Source organism: Bufo bufo, chromosome 3, assembly GCF_905171765.1.
Source record: "Bufo bufo chromosome 3, aBufBuf1.1, whole genome shotgun sequence".
NCBI classification, from domain to species: domain Eukaryota; kingdom Metazoa; phylum Chordata; class Amphibia; order Anura; family Bufonidae; genus Bufo; species Bufo bufo.
Window position 1 is genome coordinate 126,930,926 of NC_053391.1, and position 23,876 is coordinate 126,954,801.

The following is a 23,876-nucleotide window of genomic DNA, read 5'->3' on the forward strand; positions in this document are numbered from 1 at the left end:
ATTTGCAAAAAACTTTCTGGTCCTTAACCACCTCCGGACCGCCTAACGCAGGATCGCGTTCCGGAGGTGGCAGCGCTGCGCACAGTCACGCATATATGCGTCATCTCGCGAGACGTGAGACTTCCTGTGAACGCGCGCACACAGGCGCGCGCGCTCACAGGAACGGAAGGTAAGAGAGTTGATCTCCAGCCTGCCAGCGGCGATCGTTCGCTGGCAGGCTGGAGATGTGTTTTTTTTAACCCCTAACAGGTATATTAGACGCTGTTTTGATAACAGCGTCTAATATACCTGCTACCTGGTCCTCTGGTGGTCCCCTTTGTTTGGATCGACCACCAGAGGACACAGGTAGCTCAGTAAAGTACCACCAAGCACCACTACACTACACTACACCCCCCCCCGTCACTTATTAACCCCTTATTAGCCCCTGATCACCCCTGATCACCCCATATAGACTCCCTGATCACCCCCCTGTCATTGATTACCCCCTGTCATTGATCAACCCCCTGTAAAGCTCCATTCAGACGTCCGCATGATTTTTACGGATCCACTGATAGATGGATCGGATCCGCAAAACGCATCCGGACGTCTGAATGAAGCCTTACAGGGGCGTGATCAATGACTGTGGTGATCAACCCATATAGACTCCCTGATCACCCCCCTGTCATTGATTACCCCCCTGTCATTGATTACCCCCCTGTAAAGCTCCATTCAGACGTCCGCATGATTTTTACGGATCCACTGATAGATGGATCGGATCCGCAAAACGCATCCGGACGTCTGAATGAAGCCTTAGAGGGGCATGATCAATGACTGTGGTGATCACCCCATATAGACTCCCTGATCACCCCCCTGTCATTGATTACCCCCCTGTCATTGATCACCCCCCTGTAAAGCTCCATTCAGATGTCCGCATGATTTTTACGGATGCACTGATAGATGGATCGGATCCGCAAAACGCATCCGGACGTCTGAATGAAGCCTTACAGGGGCATGACCAATGACTGTGGTGATCACCCCATATAGACTCCCTGATCACCCCCCTGTAAAGCTCCATTCAGATGTCCGCATGATTTTTACGGATGCACTGATAGATGGATCGGATCCGCAAAACGCATCCGGACGTCTGAATGAAGCCTTAGAGGGGCATGATCAATGACTGTGGTGATCACCCCATATAGACTCCCTGATCACCCCCCTGTCATTGATTACCCCCCTGTCATTGATCACCCCCCTGTAAAGCTCCATTCAGATGTCCGCATGATTTTTACGGATGCACTGATAGATGGATCGGATCCGCAAAACGCATCCGGACGTCTGAATGAAGCCTTACAGGGGCGTGATCAATGACTGTGGTGATCACCCCATATAGACTCCCTGATCACCCCCCTGTCATTGATTACCCCCTGTAAAGCTCCATTCAGACGTCCGCATGATTTTTACGGATCCACTGATAGATGGATCGGATCCGCAAAACGCATCCGGACGTCTGAATGAAGCCTTACAGGGGCGTGATCAATGACTGTGGTGATCACCCCATATAGACTCCCTGATCACCCCCCTGTCATTGATTACCCCCCTGTCATTGATCACCCCCCTGTAAAGCTCCATTCAGATGTCCGCATGATTTTTACGGATCCACTGATAGATGGATCGGATCCGCAAAACGCATCCGGACGTCTGAATGAAGCCTTACAGGGGCGTGATCAATGACTGTGGTGATCACCCCATATAGACTCCCTGATCACCCCCCTGTCATTGATTACCCCCCTGTAAAGCTCCATTCAGATGTCCGCATGATTTTTACGGATGCACTGATAGATGGATCGGATCCGCAAAACGCATCCGGACGTCTGAATGAAGCCTTACAGGGGCATGATCAATGACTGTGGTTATCACCCCATATAGACTCCCTGATCACCCCCCTGTCATTGATTACCCCCCTGTAAAGCTCCATTCAGACGTCCGCATGATTTTTACGGATCCACTGATAGATGGATCGGATCCGCAAAACGCATCCGGACGTCTGAATGAAGCCTTACAGGGGCGTGATCAATGACTGTGGTGATCACCCCATATAGACTCCCTGATCACCCCCCTGTCATTGATTACCCCCCTGTCATTGATTTCCCCCCTGTAAAGCTCCATTCAGACGTCCGCATGATTTTTACGGATCCACTGATAGATGGATCGGATCCGCAAAACGCATCCGGACGTCTGAATGAAGCCTTACAGGGGCATGATCAATGACTGTGGTGATCACCCCATATAGACTCCCTGATCACCCCCCTGTCATTGATTACCCCCCTGTAAAGCTCCATTCAGATGTCCGCATGATTTTTACGGATGCACTGATAGATGGATCGGATCCGCAAAACGCATACGGACGTCTGAATGAAGCCTTACACGGGCGTGATCAATGACTGTGGTTATCACCCCATATAGACTCCCTGATCACCCCCCTGTCATTGATCACCCCCCTGTCATTGATCAACCCCCTGTCATTGATCACCCCCCCTGTCATTGATCACCCCCCTGTCATTGATCACCCTCTGTAAGGCTCCATTCAGACATTTTTTTGGCCCAAGTTAGCGGAATTATTTATTTTTTTTCTTACAAAGTCTCATATTCCACTAACTTGTGTCAAAAAATAAAATCTCACATGAACTCACGATACCCCTCACGGAATCCAAATGCGTAAAATTTTTTAGACATTTATATTCCAGACTTCTTCTCACGCTTTAGGGCCCCTAGAATGCCAGGGCAGTATAAATACCCCACATGTGACCCCATTTCGGAAAGAAGACACCCCCAGGTATTCCGTGAGGGGCATATTGAGTCCATGAAAGATTGAAATTTTTGTCCAAAGTTAGCGGAAAGGGAGACTTTGTGAGAAAAAAATTAAAAATATCAATTTCCGCTAACTTGTGCCAAAAAAAATTTTTTTCTATGAACTTGCCATGCCCCTCATTGAATACCTTGGGGTGTCTTCTTTCCAAAATGGGGTCACATGTGGGGTATTTATACTGCCCTGGCATTCTAGGGGCCCCAAAGCGTGAGAAGAAGTCTGGTATCCAAATGTCTAAAAATGCCCTCCTAAAAGGAATTTGGGCACCTTTGCGCATCTAGGCTGCAAAAAAGTGTCACACATCTGGTATCTCCGTACTCAGGAGAAGTTGGGGAATGTGTTTTGGGGTGTCATTTTACATATACCCATGCTGGGTGAGAGAAATATCTTGGTCAAATGCCAACTTTGTATAAAAAAATGGGAAAAGTTGTCTTTTGCCAAGATATTTCTCTCACCCAGCAAGGGTATATGTAAAAAGACACCCCAAAACACATTCCCTACCTTCTCCTGAATACGGTGATACCACATGTGTGACACTTTTTTGCAGCCTAGGTGGGCAAAGGGGCCCATATTCCAAAGAGCACCTTTCGGATTTCACAGGTCATTTTTTACAGAATTTGATTTCAAACTCCTTACCACACATTTGGGCCCCTAGAATGCCAGGGCAGTATAACTACCCCACAAGTGACCCCATTTTGGAAAGAAGAGACCCCAAGGTATTCGCTGATGGGCATAGTGAGTTCATGGAAGTTTTTATTTTTTGTCACAAGTTAGTGGAATATGAGACTTTGTATGAAAAAAAATAAAAATAAAAAATCATCATTTTCCACTAACTTGTGACAAAAAATAAAAAATTCTAGGAACATGCCATGCCCCTCACGGAATACCTTGGGGTGTCTTCTTTCCAAAATGGGGTCACTTGTGGGGTAGTTATACTGCCCTGGCATTCTAGGGGCCCAAATGTGTGGTAAGGAGTTTGAAATCAAATTCTGTAAAAAATGACCTGTGAAATCCGAAAGGTGCTCTTTGGAATATGGGCCCCTTTGCCCACCTAGGCTGCAAAAAAGTGTCACACATCTGGTATCTACGTACTCAGGAGAAGTTGGGGAATGTGTTTTGGGGTGTCATTTTACATATACCCATGCTGGGTGAGAGAAATATCTTGGTCAAATGCCAACTTTGTATAAAAAAATGGGAAAAGTTGTCTTTTGCCAAGATATTTCTCTCACCCAGCAAGGGTATATGTAAAAAGACACCCCAAAACACATTCCCTACCTTCTCCTGAATACGGTGATACCACATGTGTGACACTTTTTTGCAGCCTAGGTGGGCAAAGGGGCCCATATTCCAAAGAGCACCTTTCGGATTTCACAGGTCATTTTTTACAGAATTTGATTTCAAACTCCTTACCACACATTTGGGCCCCTAGAATGCCAGGGCAGTATAACTACCCCACAAGTGACCCCATTTTGGAAAGAAGAGACCCCAAGGTATTCGCTGATGGGCATAGTGAGTTCATGGAAGTTTTTATTTTTTGTCACAAGTTAGTGGAATATGAGACTTTGTATGAAAAAAAAATAAATCATCATTTTCCACTAACTTGTGACAAAAAATAAAAAATTCTAGGAACTTGCCATGCCCCTCACGGAATACCTTGGGGTGTCTTCTTTCCAAAATGGGGTCACTTGTGGGGTAGTTATACTGCCCTGGCATTCTAGGGGCCCAAATGTGTGGTAAGGAGTTTGAAATCAAATTCTGTAAAAAATGACCTGTGAAATCCGAAAGATGCTCTTTGGAATATGGGCCCCTTTGCCCACCTAGGCTGCAAAAAAGTGTCACACATCTGGTATCTCCGTACTCAGGAGAAGTTGGGGAATGTGTTTTGGCGCGTAATTTTACATATACCCATGCTGGGTGAGAGAAATATCTTGGCAAAAGACAACTTTTCCCATTTTTTTATACAAAGTTGGCATTTGACCAAGATATTTATCTCACCCAGCATGGGTATATGTAAAAAGACACCCCAAAACACATTCCTCAACTTCTCCTGAATACAGAGATACCAGATGTGTGACACTTTTTTGCAGCCTAGGTGGGCAAAGGGGCCCATATTCCAAAGAGCACCTTTCGGATTTCACAGGTCATTTTTTACAGAATTTGATTTCAAACTCCTTACCACACATTTGGGCCCCTAGAATGCCAGGGCAGTATAACTACCCCACAAGTGACCCCATTTTGGAAAGAAGAGACCCCAAGGTATTTCGTGATGGGCATAGTGAGTTCATAGAAGTTTTTATTTTTTGTCACAAGTTAGTGGAATACGAGACTTTGTAAGAAAAAAAAAAAAAAAAAAAAATCATTATTTTCCGCTAACTTGTGACAAAAAATAAAACGTTCTATGAACTCACTATGCCCATCAGCGAATACCTTAGGGTGTGTACTTTCCGAAATGGGGTCATTTGTGGGGTGTTTGTACTGTCTGGCCATTGTAGAACCTCAGGAAACATGACAGGTGCTCAGAAAGTCAGAGCTGCTTCAAAAAGCGGAAATTCACATTTTTGTACCATAGTTTGTAAACGCTATAACTTTTACCCAAACCATTTTTTTTTTACCCAAACATTTTTTTTTTATCAAAGACATGTAGAACAATAAATTTAGAGCAAAATTTCTATATGGATCTCGTTTTTTTTGCAAAATTTTACAACTGAAAGTGAAAAATGTCATTTTTTTGCAAAAAAATCGTTAAATTTCGATTAATAACAAAAAAAGTAAAAATGTCAGCAGCAATGAAATACCACCAAATGAAATCTCTATTAGTGAGAAGAAAAGGAGGTAAAATTCATTTGGGTGGTAAGTTGCATGACCGAGCAATAAACGGTGAAAGTAGTGTAGGTCAGAAGTGTAAAAAGTGGCCTGGTCTTTCAGGGTGTTTAAGCACTGGGGGCTGAGGTGGTTAAAGGGATTCTGTCACCAGGTTTTGGCCTATAGAGATACGGACATGCACGGCTAGATCGCCGCTAGCATGTACGCAATATATCTGTCCTATAGGGCTGTGTGGTTTTAATTTCTTTAAAAAAGGATTTTATAGATATGTAAATGAGTCTTGAATGTGTCCAAGGGGCTGCACTAACCTTACTTGTGCCCAGCCACGCCTGCCTGTGAAGGAGCCCAGCACTGCCTATGTCCTCCGAATTTCCTCCTTTCATCAACGATAGATAGCCGTAATCTCGCGATGCGCAGTTCTTTCCCTGAGGCTAATGCCAGCACAGGGAAGGAACACTATATCGGCACTGCGCTGCGCGATCTCGCGCATCGCGAGATTACGGCTATCTATAGTTGATGAAAGGAGGAGATTCGGAGGACATAGGCAGTGCTGGGCTCCTTCACAGGCGGGCGTGGCTGGGCACAAGTAAGGTTAGTGCAGCCCCTTGAACACATTCAAGACTCATTTACATAGCTATAAAATCCTTTTTTAAAGAAATTAAAACCACACAGCCCTATAGGACAGGTATATTGCGGACATGCTAGCGGCGATCTAGTCATGCATGTCCGTATCTCTATAGGCCAAAACCTGGTGACAGAATCCCTTTAAGGTGAAAATGAGCCCGTTCCTTAAGGGGTTAAAATATGAATGTATACATCTACCTTTTTGCCCGACAGATGAGGTGCACTTATGTGCCTTCGGCTACGTCTAAATTTAGGTGAGCTCTGGTGGGGTTTGTGGGCAGGCATGGAAGGGTACCACTAGTATGTCAAATGTTAAGACATTTAGCTATTGAAAAATTCATGTTTGCATCAACCTTTTTATGACTGACAGATGAGACTCACTTTTGCGCCTTTAGCTACATCTAAATTTCTTAGGGCTCTGGCCTGGGTCGGGTGGTCCCTAGTGGGGCTTGTGGTAAGACATTCAAGGGTGCAACTTGTATGTCAAATTTTTATGAATTCATCTGTTTAAAGATTAATTTATACTGTACAGATGATGTACACTTCCACACCTTTGGCTGAATCAAAATTTGTTAGGGCTCTGGCCCGGGTGGGGTGGTCCCTGGTATACATGCAAGGGTACTACCTGTATGACAAATGTTAAGAAATTCAACTGTAATCTGGTTGGCTGGCATATGTTAGAGTACTGTACATGTTTTTCACGCACCACTGAGCAACAAGACCATGCATCGGTACCCCTTGTATCCGAAATTTCAAGATATTAAAATGCTAACAAATAATGTATACTATAACCTGTTTGGCCAACGGATGAGGTGCACTTCCGTGGCTTTTAGGAGGGCTCTGGCCCAGGTGGTGAGGTCTCTGGTAGGGCTCCTGGAGAGACATGCAATGGTACCCCTTGTATGGCAAATTTTAACCCATTAAACTGGTGAAAAAATATACTGTAATCTGGTTAAACAGCCGGTGAGGTGCACTATTGCGCTCTCAGCCAAATTTAAGTCACCTCTTTTCAGCTGTCTAGTCTAGGCTACAACAAGTAGCAGAAGCCACAGCAGTCAGTTCATTTTGCTAATCATTACATACTGGAACATGGTCTGCTACTGACACCTGCCAATATGGAAATGTGCTTCACTTCCATGCCTTTATCAAAATTTAATTCTGCTGTATGATAATATTCCCACTTCTCACCTCACTCCTACTGGCACCTCAAATAACGTGACACATCCGCCACTACTATTACTACTACTGCTATTACTACTACTACTATCACCCATAAACAGTTGATCTACTGTTATATAACATGTTATTTTGATACCGCTGCCACTACTGTTGTGGCCACATATCGCTAGTACCTTACCCTTAACACACTCTAATCCTGCTGCTCTCAAGTAAAGATTCATGCACGTGAACATAGGCCAAAAACTGCCCATTGAATTGACTTGAATGGGTCCGCAATCCTCAAGATACGGAGCGGTGCAGAGCAGAGGCACGGATCAGAAGCCCACAGAAGCACTACAAAGCGCTTCCATGGGATTTCGGTCTGTGCCTCCGCACAGTAAAAAAAAATAGAACATGTCCTATTTTTTTGTGGTGCAGACCATCTCTTACAAGTTGCGGACTCATTCAAGAGAGCTTATTCCTGATAATTGGCTTGAAAATAGCTACTTTTCTCCTGTGGAAACAATTCCATCATGCCGATCCTTCTTTGCCTCAACACCTGCCATCAAAGGAGATGCAAAGGTCACCAATCCTTTCTGAACCATCTATTCAGCCATCTTTGCTTTGTGAGGGATCGCTCTCTCTCAGGGGGTCACAATCACAGACAACAGGATTTAATGTCCAAACTGGTGCTTTATTTTGGTACTTCAGCACCCACACAAACATAAGCAATCAAAATAAACACCTGCCTGTCTGGGCTCTAACTAATACACAATTCTTTTCCCTGACTCACCTCTAAGCACAGCTTATTCGCAGGGTCTCAAGGTCCAGGCCTTAACAGGTCCGCTCACCGAACACAAGTCCAGAAAGGGAAGAGATCCTGCTACACGTAGCCTCGTGGCCCCTCAGCCCTCCTGGCTGAGACCACCCAGAGCCTTTGTTTCCAAGACTTCTCTCCTCAGACTGACACACAGAGGGTTGCTTTTATCCCTCCTTAATTACAGCAGGCCTCACCTGCTATCACCTCCGGCAAAAGACAACACCCGTACTTGAAGGGTGTGGACTGGCAGATCCCACTACCAAACCTATCCACCAGTCAAAATAAAATCCAGCCCAGAACAAAACGTAGACAAAACTGTCTCAGCAAACTATGCTTTGCTGAAACCCCTGCAGCTTTCTGGATTTTATTTATCTCACCCAGCCGAGGTATCTGGGTGGGATATACACGCCTTCCAGCACTTATACTGTGCACATCACCACATACCCCCCCCCCCCTCTTCTTCAGACCGGAGGTCTCAGCATTTTCCCACATCGCACCTTGTCCACCGGAAGATGTGTCTGGTGTCACACTTTTTCCTTTATTCTGCCACACCCAGGCCAGTAGAGCTCAGTTTGTCACAAACACTGACTTTCTACCCAGTAGATAATGCTTAAGGGACTCAGGTGCCCATCTAATGGCCATATACTCTCTTTCTACTCTTTCACGAGTGACGATGATGCGCTCTCGCACTCTTTATCTCTCTAGTTTATCTACAGATAGTATCTCTCTTTTTTTCTTACTCTCAGAGTTTTGATCTTGGCTTCTGGAGCTCTTTTCATAATATGTTTTTATATGATTGACAGGCTCTACCTTTGGATTCTTTGGCTCCCGAACATGCTCATGCCCTTTCGTGGACTGCTGCAGCTCTTGACTGAACTGTTCGCAAAATTGCTTCCAGCCATGGTTGTGTCCAGACCCTTTCTCATTTGCTTTGTGGAGCTCCTTCAGCAGAGCATGCTTGCCCCCGTTCGCTTCTTTTAAATGCATCTGGTTCACTTCTTTATTGACAGTTTTTATAGCATTTCTGCTATCAGATTTTCTAGTTCTGGAACGATCAGAAGTTCCATTTCCATGCTCTTCCTTCTCTTCAGCAGTGGTTTCGTCAGATTTGGCGGCAGTTTCAGAGTCCTCTGCTTCTACAGTGGCTTTTTCCACTTCAGCCGACTCTCCTTCAGCCTCTTCTTTAAGGTCTGCAGCATCTGAGGATTTATCCCACTCCAACTTAACAGCCTTAGCTTCTTCAGCCTGTGTCTCTTTGGAGTCTCCATTTACTTTGTTAGACTTCTCATCCTTCTCGTACATGGCATCATATACCTGCACTCTTAATTCCTCCTTTTCTTTCTCATCGAGGTTGGAGGATATTTGGGGTCCTTTTTAGACTATTCATCTTCCTCTTCTGGCCTTCCGTCTCCATTGTGCTTTGGAGGCGGACACCAAAACGCTGCTTGCAGTGTGTCCGTCTGACGAAACTGAGCCAAACAGATCCGTTCTGACACACAATGTAAGTCAATGGGGACGGATCCCTTTTATATGACACAATGATGTTCAAATGGATCTGTCTTGGCCATGTTCAAGATACATATGGATCTGTCCTGAATGGATGCAGATGGTTTTATTATCTGAACGGATCCATCGGTGCAGATCCATGACGGATCCGCACCAAACGTGAGTGTGAAAGTAGCCTAACTTGCTCCAGCACTTGAAACCTGAGCTGGGAAATGGAATGGTGGAAGCTATGAAAATGGGCTGGTAAAGGTAGTAACAAATTTCCAGTACGTACATTGGACTTATGCTTGCAAATCCGATCCCTCACTGGTTGTATGGTTTCAACAATGTAACACAAGCCACAAGGACATTTAATCAAATAAATCACATTGGTAGATTCACAGGTAAAGAAGCCTCTGATTTTGAAGGCTCTGCCTGTATGTGGATGGTGAAAAGATTCTCCCTTAATTATATGCCAGCACTGCGCACAATGCAAACAAGGATAGGTACCATTTCTCTGGCTACTGTAAGAAGGTACAAGGAATCATCGTGGATGATAGGTATGTGTCACCGAGGTTCCTGGCCTCGGTGGAGTAAGAGCCAATTTTCATGAGTCAGCAGCAGTTGCTGTTTGACACTTTGCTATTTAGTATGGCTGTAAATAGCTGATTCGGGACGGCTCTTACTGGGAGTAGTCAAAGTGCTGGGTGGGTGGCTGTTCCCCACGTTCCAGGCCAGGTTTTGTCAGGCCTATAAAAAACAGCCAGCAGTGTCAGGTGTAGGGAATTATCTCTCTCTGACATTGGAGCTCTGGCAATCTTTGTACCGGGATCTGAGCCTTGTGCCAGGCTGGAGGCCTGAATCCGGGAGGACTGCTTTGTTCTGAGCTATGCCAGTCGGGTGTGGATTAACACACAGGACAAAAGGTGACTGTGAACTAACACCAATACTGCAAATAAACTGTCGTACTGTGTACTTGCAACAAGTGTGAATAAACACTGAAGTTTTTGAGTTATAAACTGGTCTTTGCCTCTATACTGCATCCGCTTGTCCTGACTACCAGAGCGAGTCCCCACAATTGGTGGAGGATGCGGGCAAGAGCAGTGAGGTTGGCGTGAACGCCGATATTTTGGAGTTCTGCATTTTTCCAGGCACGGTTGTATGTCGTACATTAAACCGGCTGTATTGCAACCAGTGCTCCACGACAAAATGGAGGCTGTTGTGAAGGCCCTCCTGGAGGCTAATCTGCAGCAGTGAGAGACAAAACTGCATCAACGCAAGGCTAGTAAGCAGCAGCAGGAGTCCAACCAGTTGCTGCTACAACATGTGATGGCTTTGGAGACAGCAGGAGCAACCCCGAGCGTCCACGATGCCCGGAAAGCAGTCCGTGCCGCGATTCCAAAGATGACCCCCGCAGATGACATCAAAACCTACCTGGCGATGTACGAGAAAGTGGCCATCAGGGAGAAGCTACCCCGAGACCAGTGGGCTGAGGTCGTCGCTCCATTCCTGGCATCCAATTCCCAGCGGGTGTATTTCGGCTTGCCGGACGATCAAGTGGCTGACTACCAAAAAGTAAAGGGTGAGATTTTGGCAAGACTGGGGGTGAATGTATTGGTCCGGGCCCAGCGGGTACATCAGTGGGGGTTTAAGCTGGCTGAGTCTGCGAGACCCCAGTATTATGACTTACTCCACCTCTTGCAAAAGTTTCTACAGCCTGATGTGCTGAGTTCCACAGCTATGTTGGATAGACTATTGGCTGATATGTTCTGGAGAGCTCTGCCACCCCCTCTCCAGCACTGGATTGGCCAGGTGTCTCCCGGCAATGCCCTATAAATGGTGGACCTGGTGGAGCGCTATGAGGCTACTAAGAATGTTACAGGGGGTTCTTTTGTAAGGGGGGCAGTCAAACCCCGTAAATTTCCATTCCAGACCCGTCGACTTGTACCAACCAAACCCACCTGGGATGTTTCCCTTAAGGACCTGGCTCTGATATTCTGCTGGCGGTGTCAGGTACCTGGCCATGTAAGAGCTGACTGTCGACATCAGGTGGAACCCATGGATATTAACTATAGCTACCATCAGTCGTTATATGCCAGGAAGCTGTGTGCAGCAAGTACCCCAGAAACTCTAAACCACAGGGGCCGGCAGGTGGACTCATGAAGTGGCAGTTGCCACAAATTTACATTACGAACTTATAATAGGGAGATAAGTTACAGATAAAACAGAAGGTCAGTCCTGTGTCCCAACACGGACACTATTAGCGCTGCTGCTGGTCCCGGAGTAGTGCGGTAGGTTTCACACAGGTAAAATCAAAGTCAAATAGGTTTTGGAACCGCGCTGCAGGAAAATACGTATTCCGGTCCCAAATGGATGATGTATGGGTGTCAGCCCTTCTCCTCGACAACCAGAGGGTACGGTCCTCCCAGACCCCCTCCTCTACAAGATTTAAGGAGATAGGCAAGATAGTGAAGCACCCCTGAGAATGTTATAATAAAAGGTTTTATTCTACTTACAACAGGTCAGTAGACAAAAGGCATAAAATTACAAGATGATCGTCACGTTTCTGCCCGACCCGGGTTTCGCTACCTCGCTTCTTCAAGGGCGATGACTGAGCATGCTCACACATGAGCCCTTTAAATAGCCCAGCTGTCTCATTATTCAAGCGGGTGTGGTTCCGATCCCAAAATAACAGTTTTAGAAATTCCATTCATACGTTCATAAATACAATCACTTTTAAAAGGTAAACATAAGATACATAAAATACACATACAATACACATTGATGTACATAGTCATTGCCAATTTATAAGTAAACCCCTTCGAGTTGCCGCTCATATCCAAAATCAATATATTCATTAGTAAATTCAGCCCCTTTCTCTATATCCTCTCCCACAAGATCTTCTCATGTCCTAACATTTTCCACTCATTCTAATATAATGGTCCTATTACTCTATGCATGTTATCCACTCTTGCAATATTATACAGATATCCTCCCCCTATTCCCGGAGCGTCATTCATCTAGTCTCCGCCCCCTCCTGAAGTGTCATTTCCTCAGACGTCATCCGATCCTGGCGCGTCATTCACGTAGTCTCCACCCACTTTTAGCGCGTCATTAGAAAGGACTCTATCCGCTATGGTAGCGTCATTCGTGTGTTCTCGACCCCGCCTCCACCTGTGACGTTCCAGTCACGAGGCATCAAGGTCCAATGGAGCAGCCAGATAGCTGACGTCACCCAAAGGTCCTTAGGAGGCCCGGTAAGGAACAGAAGAAAGACGCCACCAGTAAGATCGTTTCACAATAAACATGGTTTTAGGTCAAATTCAATGTTAAGCCCTCTGGGTTGTAGGGTTCCTAGCTGGTAAATCCACTCCACCTCTTTTTTATTTATTTGTGCCAGCGAGTCTCCTCCACGCCAGTGGGGCTTAACAATTTCAACTCCTGCAAATTTTAACCCTTGCGGATTTTTTCCGTGCCGTAATTTAAAGTGTGCTGATACACTGTGGGTCATTAGGCCCTTTTTGATGTTACGTAAATGTTCTTGTATTCTGACCTTTAGCTTTCTAATTGTCCGTCCCACGTACTGGAGCCCGCAAGGACATTCCAACACATAAATTATGCCTTCATTTTCGCATGAGCAGTTATTCTTAATACGAAATTCGACCCCATTACTTTTAGACATAATGTGTTGGATATTTATTTGACGATCTTTGGAATTCCGGTTCTTACAACCTGCACAGAATCCACACCAGGTGAACTTTCCTTCTTTTTTCACCTTTACACTAACTGGCGGTATGGCACTACGTACAAGTTTTTCTCTAATGTTAGTTGCTTTCTTAAAAATGAAAGAGGGATTCGCAGGTATCATTTTTCCTATTGTTGGATCGTTTTTCAAAACTCCCCAATTCTTTTTGACCATTTTCTTGATATCACCTGACATGGAGCAGAATTTAGTAACAAATGAAAATCTGTAGTCCCTATTTTCTTTTTCCACTATTCTTTTTATATTCTCCTTTTTTCCCCTTGTTTCTATCTCTACATTCTGTATGCATGCATCCAAATCAACCTCATCGTATCCTCTCTCCACAAATCTGCTTTTTAACACCCCACATTGTGATCTATACTCGCTCTGTTCTGTACAGTTACGGGACATCCTCTTGAACTGTCCTTTCGGAATGTTCCTGAGCCATGGGCCGTAGTGGCAGCTCTTCATATCGATGTAGGAGTTCACATCGGTTTCTTTGAAATAGGAACTAGTCAAAAAGCGCCCATTTTCTATCCGGATGCATAGGTCAAGAAAATTGACGCTGGTGTCACTAATTTCCCCCACAAATCGTAGATTCCAACTGTTATGGTTCAATTGGGAGATGAATGACTCGAGTCCCTCCCTCCCTCCTTCCCACACTAGGAGACAGTCATCAATATACCTCCTCCAGAAGGTCAACTTGCCCCCTGGAGTGTCCGCTCCCAGTGTGGGAAGGATGAAGCTCTCACATTCCGAAAGGACAGTTCAAGAGGATGTCCCGTAACTGTACAGAACAGAGCGAGTATAGATCACAATGTGGGGTGTTAAAAAGCAGATTTGTGGAGAGAGGATACGATGAGGTTGATTTGGATGCATGCATACAGAATGTAGAGATAGAAACAAGGGAAAAAAAGGAGAATATAAAAAGAATAGTGGAAAAAGAAAATAGGGACTACAGATTTTCATTTGTTACTAAATTCTGCTCCATGTCAGGTGATATCAAGAAAATGGTCAAAAAGAATTGGGGAGTTTTGAAAAACGATCCAACAATAGGAAAAATGATACCTGCGAATCCCTCTTTCATTTTTAAGAAAGCAACTAACATTAGAGAAAAACTTGTACGTAGTGCCATACCGCCAGTTAGTGTAAAGGTGAAAAAAGAAGGAAAGTTCACCTGGTGTGGATTCTGTGCAGGTTGTAAGAACCGGAATTCCAAAGATCGTCAAATAAATATCCAACACATTATGTCTAAAAGTAATGGGGTCGAATTTCGTATTAAGAATAACTGCTCATGCGAAAATGAAGGCATAATTTATGTGTTGGAATGTCCTTGCGGGCTCCAGTACGTGGGACGGACAATTAGAAAGCTAAAGGTCAGAATACAAGAACATTTACGTAACATCAAAAAGGGCCTAATGACCCACAGTGTATCAGCACACTTTAAATTACGGCACGGAAAAAATCCGCAAGGGTTAAAATTTGCAGGAGTTGAAATTGTTAAGCCCCACTGGCGTGGAGGAGACTCGCTGGCACAAATAAATAAAAAAGAGGTGGAGTGGATTTACCAGCTAGGAACCCTACAACCCAGAGGGCTTAACATTGAATTTGACCTAAAACCATGTTTATTGTGAAACGATCTTACTGGTGGCGTCTTTCTTCTGTTCCTTACCGGGCCTCCTAAGGACCTTTGGGTGACGTCAGCTATCTGGCTGCTCCATTGGACCTTGATGCCTCGTGACTGGAACGTCACAGGTGGAGGCGGGGTCGAGAACACACGAATGACGCTACCATAGCGGATAGAGTCCTTTCTAATGACGCGCTAAAAGTGGGTGGAGACTACGTGAATGACGCGCCAGGATCGGATGACGTCTGAGGAAATGACACTTCAGGAGGGGGCGGAGACTAGATGAATGACGCTCCGGGAATAGGGGGAGGATATCTGTATAATATTGCAAGAGTGGATAACATGCATAGAGTAATAGGACCATTATATTAGAATGAGTGGAAAATGTTAGGACATGAGAAGATCTTGTGGGAGAGGATATAGAGAAAGGGGCTGAATTTACTAATGAATATATTGATTTTGGATATGAGCGGCAACTCGAAGGGGTTTACTTATAAATTGGCAATGACTATGTACATCAATGTGTATTGTATGTGTATTTTATGTATCTTATGTTTACCTTTTAAAAGTGATTGTATTTATGAACGTATGAATGGAATTTCTAAAACTGTTATTTTGGGATCGGAACCACACCCGCTTGAATAATGAGACAGCTGGGCTATTTAAAGGGCTCATGTGTGAGCATGCTCAGTCATCGCCCTTGAAGAAGCGAGGTAGCGAAACCCGGGTCGGGCAGAAACGTGACGATCATCTTGTAATTTTATGCCTTTTGTCTACTGACCTGTTGTAAGTAGAATAAAACCTTTTATTATAACATTCTCAGGGGTGCTTCACTATCTTGCCTATCTCCTTAAATCTTGTAGAGGAGGGGGTCTGGGAGGACCGTACCCTCTGGTTGTCGAGGAGAAGGGCTGACACCCATACATCATCCATTTGGGACCGGAATACGTATTTTCCTGCAGCGCGGTTCCAAAACCTATTTGACTTTTATAATAGGGAGAGACTTCCCGGGCTTCCCAGCACTGTGGCCTGCTATGAGAGTGACTGATACCCATGAGACAAGGGTAACCCCAGCAGAGTGACCTTGCTCCGGGGGAAGCCAGAACCCTGGAAATTCGAGGCCGAAGGGCCAGCCATAGGGGTGACCGCCACTTCATTGGAAGAGGGGGGACAACCTCACTGAATGTAATGGTGGGAGATGTAGAGGACTTGCCGCCGGGGCCTGAGCTGGCAAACCTAAATGTCTCTGGGGATAATTTTGGTACTGCACAACACTGAGACCCAACCCTATCCCAACACTAATTTGCATTTCTACCATTTGGAGTTCTGTCTATTTGTATATATACTACAAGTGTGGATCCTGAGGTGGAGTCAGGTACAGAACCTTTACGAGCACCCTAAAATAAGCCAGACTATTGCTGAGTGCTGTGACCATTTGGGATTATACTATTATGGTTCATCAGGATATTTTGTATCGGGTAAACCAACTGCGGGGTGAACATATTGAACAGTTGGTGGTGCCCCAGGCTTATCGCAAGCTCGTGTTAGAGTTAAGTCACCAACATGTTCTCGGGGGGCATCTCAGAATGCAGAAAACACAGGACTCTCCCGATCATCAAGGTACCGTTTGAGTGAATCGCGATGGACCTCGTAGGCCCAGTACCAAAGTCCGCTAGAGGACACCAACACATCCTGGTCATCCTAGATTACGCCACTTTGTACCCAGAGGCGGTGCCACTGCGACATACATTGACTAAACTGATAGCTAAGGAGCTAATGGAAATGTTCTGAGTGGGGCTACCTAAAAAGATTCTGACTGACCAGGGGACCCCTTATATGTCCAAGGTCATGAGGGAACTCTGTAAGTTGCTGCATATGAAACAGTTACGGACGTCCGTTTACCATCTGCAAATGGACGGTCTTGTTGAATGGTTTAATAAAACATGAAAAACTATGTTAAAGGAATCATCGTGGATGATAGGTATCTGTCACCAAGGTTTTTGGCCTCGGTGGAGTAAGAGCCAGTTTTCATGTGTCAGCAGCAGTTGCTGTTTGACACTTTGCTATTTAGTATAGCTGTAAATAACTGATCCAGGATGGCTCTTACTGGGAGTAGTCAAAGTGCTGGGTGGGTGACTACTCCCCACGTTCCAGGCCGGGTTTTGTCAGGCCTATAAAAAACAGCCAGCAGTGTCAGGTCTGGGGAATTATCTCTCTCTGACATTGGAGCTCTGGCAATCTCTGTACCGGGATCTGAGCCTTGTGCCAGACTGGAGGCCTGAATCTGGGAGGACTGCTCTGTTCTGAGCTACAGTATGCCGGTCGGGTGTAGATTAACACCCAGGACAAAAGGTGACTGTTTTGCCTTTGAGTTATCTGGGTGTGAAATAACACCAATACTGAAAATGAACTGTCGTACTGTGTACTTGCAACAAGTGTGGATAAACACTAAAGTTTTTGAGTTATAAACTGGTCTTTGCATCTATACTGCGTCCATTTGTCCTGACTACCAGAGCAAGTCCCAACACTACCTATTGTCCTCTGACGAGGAGTCACTTTCATAGTGCCTATATAGGCATAAACTAGTTGGTCACGGTAACTTGTATTTCGCTTACAAATCAGCAGAGGATTTTTAAATTCCGTTATCTGCGAGTATGATCTATGTAATAGCGGCCAATGTTTGCGAATAATATGGTCACATTGTTTATTGTAAGGATGAAACTTGTGTGTAAAACCTATACGTGGATCTTTGCTCCTATTAACGGTCTGCAGAGATGTCACTATGGTTTCCCTCAGGATTTGTGTGGGGTAGCCCCTGGACCTACATCTCTTCAACATTTCCTCCATTCTCTGCTCCTGTGTCTGTTGATTAGATATAATATGTTTTACTCTCTGTATCTGAGATTTTGGAATGGCTTTTTTTAGGGACATGGGATGAGCACTCGTAAAATGTAATAAGCAATTTCTATCAGAATCCTTCCTAAATAAATCTGTATGCAGACAACCATCCTCATCTTTAATAATTACAGTGTCCAAAAAGCTCACTTTCAATTGATCATAATTCACAATAAATTTAAGTCCGGCACATGCTTCATTTAGGTGTCCAAAAAAGGTTAAGAGGGACTCGAGTGGCCCCGCCCACACGCAAAAAAAATCATCTATGTATCTCTTCCATAATAGAGCATTCTCCTGGTAAAGTAAATCATCATATACAAATATGACATAAACGCATTTGCGTAGGGTGCGGCCACATTTGAGCCCATCACGGTCCCACGTCGTTGTAAATAAAAGACATCTCCAAACAGAAAATCCTTTTCAAACAGTACCAAATGTAATAACTTCAACAAAGATTCCTGCTGTATATTGGTAAATTCACTAGAATGTAGCAATCGCGATACTGCTTCTACTCCCTTATCATGATCGATGGAGGTGTAGAGGCTAACCACATGAATCGTGACCAACCAGCTATCTTTAGGAATCCTTCATAATTCTTTTATTATTTTAAGGAAATGTCATGTGTCAAGAAGAAAGGATGCTGTTTTCTTCACCAATGGTGTTAATATTTTCTCCAAAACTATAGCTAACAGAGATAAGATAGAATTAACAGATGCCACTATAGGGTGTCCCGGTGGGTCCATAAGAGTCTTATGCACCTTAGGGAGCACAAGGGTAACTGGTGATTGATTTAATCAAGAATTCACACATTTTATCGTCAATCACTCCCAAAGATGCATAATGGTGGACCACTGTAGAAATGTTATTCTTAATCCGAAACTGGATCATTATCCAATATCATATACGTTTCAGCATCTGACAGTTGGCGCATCACCTCTATTAGAAGAGGAGAGCTTCACATAACACACAATGTAACCTCGCAGGATAAACAGACTATTCACTCTTTGATGGAGGATAAGAGCTTAATAACTAAGCCAGCGGACAGGGGGGAATCGTTGGTTATTATGGACAAAATGAATTATGTTAAGGAGGTGATGCGCCAACTGTCAGATGCTGATACGTATATGATATTGGATAATGATCCAGTGTTTCGGATTAAGAATAAAATTTCTACAGTGGTCCACCATTATACATCTTTGGGAGTAATTGACAATAAAATGTGTAAATTCTAGTGATGAGCGAGCGCCAAAGTATTCGGTTGTTCGGGTGTTTGGCCCGAACACATTGCTATATTTGTGTGCTTGGCCGAGCACCCGAGTATAATGGCAGTCAATGGGAGACAACCAGGCACCCCCTGCTTGGAAGAGAAGAGGGTGTCTGGTTCATAATAAATGGTTAGAAATTGATGGAAACCCCATCAAAATGGTTTGAAAACAGCATTAAGAGGATAGCTGGATGCGTCTTAGACTCCTATTATGTACAACATACAATAACAACCAAGCAAAGGCTGTTTGCCAAAAGCCAGGTATGTGCAAGCCATAAATCTATCCATGAGACAGATGACAGGCTTAGTCAGCATACCTTACAATGGCAGCCTTGTGCATTATGAGATATTCCAAACCAGCTCTCATCTGACTGAGAAACCAAAGTTATTTTGCATCTGTTGGATGGCTTGGGTGGACCTGCACACCTAGATCAATATCATTAGGGCGACAAAAAGTTTTCCGATTGTCCTAACATAATATTCAATAACCTTTCTATACAGTTTTGTCATGTAAAAACTAATTTGCATAAATATGGGCATATGGGAAAGACATGGAAATTAGCAGAATCTGCCTTGTTTTTCAGCTGTCATAAGACTATGAAAACCAATAGATGGCACTATTGAGTTATGAACAGCGCCCTCCATTAGTTTCACAGTCTTATGACAAGACAAATATTCTTGTCAGAAGACTTTGAAACTAATAGAGGCCGCTATTGAGTTATAAACAGCGCCCCCTATTGGTTTCACAGTCTCATGACAAGACAAATATTCTTGTCAGAAGACTATAAAACTAATAGAGGCCGCTATTGAACTGTGAACAGCGCCCTCTATTGGTTTCACAGTCTTATGACAAGACAAATATTTTTGTCAGAAGACTATGAAACCAATAGAGGGCGCTATTGAGTTATGAACAGCGCCCTCTATTGGTTTCACAGTCTCCTGACAAGACAAATATTCTTGTCACTGAGTTACTATTACCCAGCTTTCCAAGTGTCAGATATCATCCTAGTGTAGATCGCGAATATTCTAATCGCGAATATTCTAATCACAAATTTTCCATGTGAAAGGCTACACTAATAAGCTTGTCATAAGACTCAGTCTAATATTCTTGTCAGAATACTATAAAACCAATAGAGGGCGCTATTGAGTTATGAACAGCGCCCTCTATTGGTTTCATAGTCTTCTGACAAGAATATTTGTCTTGTCATAAGACTGTGAAACCAATAGAGGGTGCTGTTCATAACTTAATAGTGCCATCTATTGGTTTTCATAGTCTTCTAGAAAGGTTATTGATAGAGTTGAGCGGACACCTGGATGTTCGGGTTCGGCCGAACTTGTAAAAAAAGTTCAGGTTCGGGACCCGAACTTGACCCCGAACCCGAACCCCATTGAAGTCCCGAACTTTTGGGCACTAAAATGGCTCTAAAATAGTCCTGGAAAGGGCTAGAGGGCTACACAAGGCATCAAAATGTGCTTAAGAGCATGGCAACTGTTCTGCAAACAAATGTGGATAGGGAAATGACTTAAAATAACATAAAATACAGAAAAATGTAAAATAACAATCTGGATCTAGGAGTAGGAGGTTGAGGAGGCGGTGGATGGGTGGATGTGGCGGTGTAGGTTGACGTGGCAGTGTAGGTGGAAGCGGCGGTGAAGGAGGAATAGGTAGCCAACACTGATTTGTGTTATTTTTTATTTCTAAATTGGGTTATCCCCCAAAATATTGGGACATATAACAAAATAAAACTAAGAATAAGTGCACTTGAGTACAAGAATGGATGGTTGAGGCTGGTATAAATGTCTATTCTGCACAAGGTACGGACAAGTCCTGTGGGATCAATGCCTAGTTCATTTTAATAAACGTAAGCTTGTCCACATTGGCTGTGGCCTGTGATAATGCTCTCTGCCGTGCTAAACACACGTTCACACTATACACTGGCTGCAGGGCAGGTCAGCACCTCCAAGGCTGACAAAGCTTTTCCACATTTGGGCCATGCTAACCCTGCCTTCTCAGGTGCTGGCGGAGCCCCAGCTGCGTTGGCGACCTCTTCCTCCTCCTCTGCCTTCGCCTTGTGCTTCCACTGTGCCCCCGCTGTCAGGTGGGAATGCTATCATCAGTGTGCTCTTGTAGTCGCGCATCTTCCAATCAGTAACAGATGTTTTCACTAAATTTAGTTCCCTGTCAACAATGCAGAGCAGGGGTTCATTCACGGCAAAAGGGGGTACATGTCACCCAGCAATACAACAGAGGATTTGGAGAGATTTAGGCCCCTGTCACCCAGGCACAGCAGGGGTTCATTCACGGCAAAAGGGGGTTCATGTCACCAAGCAATACAACAGAGGATTTTGAGAGATTTAGACCCCTGTCACCCAGGCACAGCAGGGGTTCATTCATGGCAAAAGGGGGTTCATGTCACCCAGCAATACAACAGAGGATTTTGAGAGATTTAGGCCCCTGTCAGCAATGCAGAGCAGGGGTTCATTCACGGCAAAAGGGGGTACATGTCACTCAGCAATAGAACAGAGGATTTTGAGAAATGTAGGCCCCTGTCACCCAGGCACAGCAGGGGTTCATTCACAGCAAAATGGGGTACATGTCACCCAGCAATACAACAGAGGATTTTGAGAGATTTAGGCCCCTGTCACCCAGGCACAGGAGGTGTTCATTCAGGGCAAAAGGGGGTACATGTCACCCAGCAATAGAACAGAGGATTTTGAGAGATTTAGGCCCCTGTCACCCAGGCACAGCAGGGGTTCATTCACGGCAAAAGGGGGTTCATGTCACCCAGAAATACAACAGAGGATTTTAGGAGATTTAGCCCCCTGTCACACACGACCATTACACCTACCACTTCAGAGTTTCCTCTGGAGCGAGTAGTAAATACAACCACTAACACTGTACCACCTAATCATGGTCTATCTCACTCCAATTCACATTTTATACAGCCTAAAACCAATAGGGTGGTCACTTTTATTAATAGTAAAAATAGACTTCAGGCCCCACCACTTGACAACAAGCACGCAAAGGCAGCCTTGCCAGTCAAATCACGTAAATCTGATACCACCAACAAGGGTTGCCCTACCAACACACATTCCACGTCCTTACCTTTAGTGGAAGTTAACACCCCCACCCCCACACATATGAACAAAATATCACAAAACGACGGCTCTTCAAATCAGGCCATCCCCACTGGTGAATGATAGGGAGAATCCCAACCTGGAGTCTATATCCAAAACTACCTGTTTGGGACCTTCCGGCCCAACCACTACCCAGGGGTTTGACTTAGAAATCCTTTCTAGTTGTGCCCCTCTCAATCTTCCCCCCACGTCCTTTTCCCCCATTAGCACCAGGAGTCAACTCACGGTTCACAAGTCACCGTCTTCACCTCCCATTCCTAGTGAATTGGAGTTGGATTCGATAATCACACTTCATGATTTTTCCCCCCTCTCAGGTTTCTATTCACATGTCACCCAATTATCAGAATTCTGAGGTCAGCCCGAGACATACAGAGACACTCAACACCACGTCTCTGGCAGGTCAAAGTTCTTTTTTATCCCTTCCAATGGTCCTCACACCCACTACGATATACCCAATAATGAAAAGTCCCAACACGGTAACAATCACAAATTTTTTTCATCCTCTGGGGAAGAGATCAGGAAAAAAATTAGAAGAGGATGTAGGGGAGGCAAAAGTAAAAAGAAGAATTTAACGAGAGGGAAAATGCAGGACCATGAAATAAAAATCTTCAATCTATCCTCTCATTTATTAAATATGGAGGAAACATCACTCCTATCAAGGGGCCTCTCATTTTGCCCAACATCCAGTACTAGGGGTTTTGATTTATTTTTAGATCTACACAATTTTGTCAGGAAATTGACATTGAAAAGACATTTCAGTCTATTAGATAATTCGAGTAAACCAAAAATCAAACACATTGCTGAGGTTCCATCTACCTCGGCAACAACACACTATGTCTCCACTATTTTGAAACCCCCTTCGACTTTTTACTCGACCCACCATAAGGGGAATTTTATAGACACTTTTTATAACCTAGTGATGGATGACTTTCGATCTATCCATCAGAAGCCTATATTGAAACGTAACCTAAATCCCAAAGAATTTAAGGCAGTCCAAAGCCTACATGAAAACACCTCAATTGTCATCCGTAACGCTGATAAAGGTGGAGGTGTAGTCATCCAAAATAGGGATGATTATGTTGAAGAAGCCCTCCACATTTTATCTGACACCGACTACTATCTCCCTTTGGAAGAGGACCCGTCTGGGGAACATAGAGTCGCATTAAGATCCTTGATTTATTCAGCGAAACACATACTTACCAAAAAGGAACAAGAATATATTCTTAAAACAGACTCAGTCATGGCACTTTTTTACCATCTACCTAAAATCCACAAGGATACCCAAAATCCTGACAGCCGCCCCATCATATCTGGGATATCCTCGTTGACCTGCAATTTGTCTCACTATGTGGACATTTTGTTACAAAAATATGTCATCTAATTACCTTCATATTTAAAAGATTCAACTTCCTTAATAAAAACATTAAAAGGAATTCCATGGAAGGATACATATTC